Here is a 5,852-nt window from a genome sequence, read left to right as displayed (position 1 = left end):
GACAAAGCGGCGTGCGGCTGTCCCTGTGAGTCGGGCTTGTGACTGTCCACGTCCGTGTGGAATTTTTGTACTGGCGTCGAAACACTTAGCTATTCTTCTCGGTTAGACAGAGAAGCCATAGGGGCATGCGGCTACCCATGTGGGTCGGGCGCACGAGCGTGGGTAATTTCCGCATGCCCGTGCGGTTGCGTTCAGAGAGGTTGAGGGTTTTCTCGAGAGCCCACATGGCATGTACCTGCCCCTGTGATGCTTTCCTGTGGAGGCGCACGGGCATGGGAAATTTCTGCATGCCCGTGTGGATGTATAGAATGCCAAGAGGCGCGAGTCCTTTTAAAAGGATCATTGTTTCTTTTCATCCTCACATTCTCCAATCATCCAAGAACACTCTCACACCTTTTCCAGGCCTCGTAGTGCCAATTTGGAGGGATTTTTGTTTGGTTTTCCGGCCGATTCAAGTTTTTCTCATTTCACATAGTCTGTAAACCTTATCTTTTGTTTTCTTCATCAATTCTTAATTTTAATCGATGAAACTGGTGAATAATATTTCATCTTTGCAATTAGAATGATTGTGCATGTTTAGAATGAAGTTAGAAGCAATCTAATGATGTATTTTTGGATTTTTGAGGCACGGTCGTGTGTTTTTCACACCCCGTGGATCCACATGGGCGTGTAAAAATTCCACACGACCGTGTGGATTTCTGTAGCATTGCTTAATTAACTGGTTTAATCGATTTTCTTTCAAATCTTGCAGCTTATGGCACCTCAGTCTAAGAAGCAAGCCGAGAAACGGCCGTGTAAGTCATCTCCCGAGTCCGAGGATATGAGATTTGCCATGCCTGAGCACCAGGCATGTTTTGAGCATTTGTCAAGACTTCATTTCAGACAAACTCGATTCCTGGACACGAGGATATTGAGAGATCTACAGCAGGGAGATGAGTTCACAGATGAGATCGATTATTTCGTTTCAGTGGGAGGTTGGAGGCAGTTATTGTCAACTATAGAGCCAGTCATTCCTGAGCTTACACTTGAGGTCTTATCGTCCTTTGAGTTTGATAGATCTTATGCGAGATTCGATAGTTTGGATGTGATTCAGTTCAGAGCATTTGGACATCACCATGGCATGAGCATTACTTAGTTTTTAGTTGGGCTTGGCTTATATGAGGAGGCATTTACAGACAATGAGGAGTATTCCTAGTTACTGACAAATTACCCGGGAGCTTTGACCCCGCAGAAAGTGTATAGAGCATTGTGTGGTCAGGGTCAGTATGAGCCGGGTGTGTCCAAGGCCACGTGCTTTCCCAACCTGCATATCAAAATTTGCATGCCATTCTGAGCAGGTCGGTGAATGGCCATAGTGATAGCACTAGTATCCTGCGCCGGCAGGAGCTTCTGTATTTGTATTCGATGGTTCAGTGCATACTGATACATTTGGGGCATATTCGTCACAGAGTACATTCGACATCAGAGGCAGTATACCATATTGGGAGCGATCATCTTAGGCCCCTACATTACGAGACTAGTTTTGGGTATGGGTCTCTTGGACGCGATTTGCGGGGCTGAAAAGATGATTATATCTGCTCCCTTGAGCCTGGAGATGATGTGATTGATGGGTATGGTCCGTATGGTTCAGACGGCAGTTTATACCTTGGTTCTACTAGCTCCAGAGACGGAGACCGATGCACCTCCAATGGCAGAGGACCCACCCCAAGTACGTATGTTCTCACCATCTCGAGCCCATGATCGCTTTGAGAGGCTCGAGAATGCTGCGGGGGTAATACGGATAGAGATCGCTGAGGTCCGAGCAGAGAGTGCTGTGGTTCGGGCTGCGCAGGCCACAAAGTACATAGAGTTCATGACACGTTTCAACACGCTACAGCAGATTCGAGAGCGAGACGTCTCCTCGTCATTTGTCTTGCGACAAAGGACCCCTTAGACCCGTCTAACATCGCCATCACCATCACCACCGGCACCCTTTTACCTAGCACCAGCATCAGCAGGAGAGGAGCCAGAGCGCGGCACCGACACTTGATTTATTTTCTTTCATTTATTTACTTTTTACATTTCATTTTGGACTTGTATACTAAGAAAGGACTTTCCTTCTGAGTTTATTTTCGTTTTGTTGTCTCAAGTTGTATTCATTTCTCTATCTTTTATATATTTGAGCTATTTTTCCTTTATTGAGATTCACTGAACCCTCTCGTGTATGCGTATAGATGGTCTTGTCATCATGGGAATTGAGAACTTGTCATAGACATGGGCAAGGTGCTCAGGTACTTGGCCATGTGTGCTTCACAACCCATTGGAACACCACTCCCAATGAATTAGCTCCATCTAATGCAACACTAGGAGTCAGGGGAGTATTGTTTTCATTGCTTCTCCCACATTTATTCTTGATTTATAGACATCGTGAGTAAGCTTACATGTGTACATTGGGGCCAATGTATAACTTAAGTGTGGGGGAGTTTCATAGTGCACACATCTCTTTTATATTAGTGTTAATTGTTATACATGCTCACTTAAGTGTTGTGAAGCCGAATGTTATAGAAAGAAGCCAATGTAGATCGGTGTGCACCATTTGGAGGAAATCTTGAGAAGGTTCAAACGCGAAGACATAATTCGGGTTCAAGATGCCAGAATGTGTGTCAACCTCCTTGTATTCAAGCTAGCACAATGATTTGGAGGGACACAGTGGCAGTCAAATTCTAAGTATTCCGGCTTGTGCATGTGTGGCAAGATCTCCACCAACGCGGTCGTTTATTAAACAAGCAAAGTGATTTATGATGTAAACGTGTGCCCACTTACGTTACCTCGATGAAAGCATGGTTTCAAGAGTGTTTCGGACCGGTACTATAGCAGGGCAATACAGCAACACCGAAAATACTGTAGCAGGTACTGTTCACGGCCGGTCAAAGAAAGGGTTATGTAGAGAAGCCACACGGGCGTGTGGAAATTTCACATGCTCGTGCGTTAATTCCACACGAGCTGTGCGAAATATTCACATGGGCATGTGGATTCCCGATTCCAGTCCTATTTAAGATCAATTTCAGCCCCGATTTCAAGATTTTTCTCCATCTTTTCCCCAACTTAAGAGAGGGCTACGGCTAGGGTTTTGAGAGGTATTGGCCAGGGATTTGGAGAGGTTCTGTGGCTCTGACATCGTGCTCCGTTTGGAAGAAGGTTAGTGGGATAGCTTTCATCGGCACCGATCTGGCGAGCTGTATCCTAGGCCGGACAAAGGGACACTTGGACGAGTAGAGGACTCTCCACAAGCCCATCGCCACGACTATCGAGGGGGTTTTCTATGGATTCTTTGCTTTTACATTTGATATCATTGATTGTAATTAGCTCCATGGAGAGCTAAAGCGCCTAGTGGGTACTTGGATATTTGTGAACCCTAGGATATATTTGTTTTATTGAACCTTGTATTAATGCTTTCATTAATTGATGTTTTTATTGAGTAACAATGTTGAATGCATTGATTGTATGAATACTCCCTTAGAGTGACACTAGGGTTGAGAGTTCTTATTGGTAACCCTTGTGAGTGACTGGCACACCACAAGAGTTAGACATAGCTAGATTGGAAAGGGTTGAGAGGGTGAGTCGAGAGGTAGCGGAGCATCCCATTCCCCTCCGGTGTGATTTATTCTACCTATAATTCCTCAAGTTCTTTGCGGTGTTAATAGAGTGAATGGGCTAAGGGATGACCTTCCGTTGGGGCTTAGTTACGAGTGCAATGGAGTGAAGTGTTGAAGTGATTTTAGCATCTAGGGCTTAATTGTGGCTAGGGACCTTCCGCCTGGACCAAAGGGTTAGGTCTATATATAGGAAGTGGATTTATCACTTGGAATCCGAACAACTCATTGCAATTCTATACGAGTACGAGGTTTAAAGATTATTCAATTTCTCCTCCGGGACAAGTATAGGGTTAGGCATGGTTGACCTTAGATTTGGGACCATGTATTAAAGGATCTCCACGACTCATTAATGCATTAGGTACGAAGCATAATAGAGGGTTTTTGCAATTGAAAGAATTGTCCTAGGCGGATCAATATCCGAGTACCCCATTTATATCGATTGCCTTACCTCTCCTTTACTTGTGCTCTCTCTCTCTTATCTCTTTTACTTTTTTTTGCAGTACTTCTTACCATACAAATCACTATTTATATTCCACTTAGTTAAGAAACAACTTAAGTATTTTTATTCCCTATTCACTGTGGATATGATACCTACTAACCTGGGAATTTATTACTCGACAACCAGTGCACTGGTGGGACATACGCAAGGGATGTTGTCAATCTCCTAATGGTTTTAATAACTTGCTAAACAATTTTTTAGTTAATTCTATTCCTGGGAATGCTCTTCATGTATTTGCAGCTAAAGTTATATAGCTTTGGCTAAATTTTATAATATCATTAAAACTATCTAAATTCAATCTTTGTAAATCTCCTGCGGCTATGTCTTGTAATAGTGTTTCTCCCCTAGAGAGATCTGTTCCGGATATAATTTGTCTAACTTGAGTTGTAATATTATATGGATTATCAACCACGTCTATTAAATGTTGGTAATCATGAGAAAAGTTTATTTTCCAACTATTCATCATATTTTGAGCAGTTGTTCCTAATAGATTTTCTATAAAATTTACTATTCCTACATTATCTAATGCATGTGGTAACCTTTCTAATACATTAATAGCATCAGATTCTCATCTATCTAATAATTCAGGCCATTTCTGAGGATGTAATGTACTTATTATTAGCATACTACCATGATAATTTTGTTGTGGCATGTTTCTTATTACTTCTAAGGGATCTAGTCTTCCTCTTCTACTAAAAGTTCTATAAGATTGTTCTAAATAATTGAAAAACTCATAATTACTTTGTCATCTAACGGGTTGTATGTTGTTGAGACACTTTCAATAGTTATTAATCTTGCTGGGCTAGATGAATTGGTACTTGTTTGATTATTACTAAAACTTTGCTTGATTATTACTTCCTACACTTTGTACATTCATATGAATTTCATCATAGTTATCTACTATCCCTGCATATTTTGTTTATTAATTCATCAATATCTATATCCTTTAGTTACCTAGCAATTTCTTCTTTCTCTGCTAAAAGATATTCTTCTATTTTTCTTTTTTAGGATACTCATCATATTTATATTTACATTTTATTAGGAAATGCACATCATCTATATTTGTTGGTATTTATAACAAATCTTCCTTCCAATCATAATTTGGATATAACTGTTCTTTTAAGCTTTCCATTAGTGAAGATTTAATTGATCATCTTCTTTATCAATAATCTATTCAATTTTAATATTTTTATTATAAGTTTGTGTTTTAAACTAACTGACCCATTTTCATATTCATAATATTTTATATCTGTTGGTTCTGCTAATGCATGTGTTGATATATTAGTTAATTTTCATTCCTTCCCTACAAAACTTTATGAACTATACATTTTAGCTAGGTATGCTTTAATTCCTTGTGACCCTAAGATTTTCATAATTTTATCATTACTAACAGTATATCTTATTTCACTATTATTTGATATTTGCCTAATAAAAATTTTTGTAAGTAATAAATTAGGTTTTGTATTAGTCATATTATATCCTTTAGATTTTATTAATAGTTTAATATTTTCATATAATGTATCTAGTGTTACTTAACATCCTAGGAGCGTATAAGTTATTTCAAAATTATTTGTCATATCTACATCGGCTGTTGTTATCTGGGCTTTAGCCTTTGTGTTATTTTGCAAAAAGATGAAAAATAGATTGTCTAGTTGTGCATTGGGGGTGGAAAGAGCGACCACCTATGAAGTATGAATCCACTCTCATAAGTCGTATAC

The sequence above is a fragment of the Dioscorea cayenensis genome, chromosome 15, assembly GCF_009730915.1.
Source record: "Dioscorea cayenensis subsp. rotundata cultivar TDr96_F1 chromosome 15, TDr96_F1_v2_PseudoChromosome.rev07_lg8_w22 25.fasta, whole genome shotgun sequence".
In the NCBI taxonomy this organism is placed as follows: Eukaryota; Viridiplantae; Streptophyta; class Magnoliopsida; order Dioscoreales; family Dioscoreaceae; genus Dioscorea; species Dioscorea cayenensis.
The sequence above is the reverse complement of the archived record's forward strand: the minus strand, read 5'-3'. Positions refer to the sequence as shown.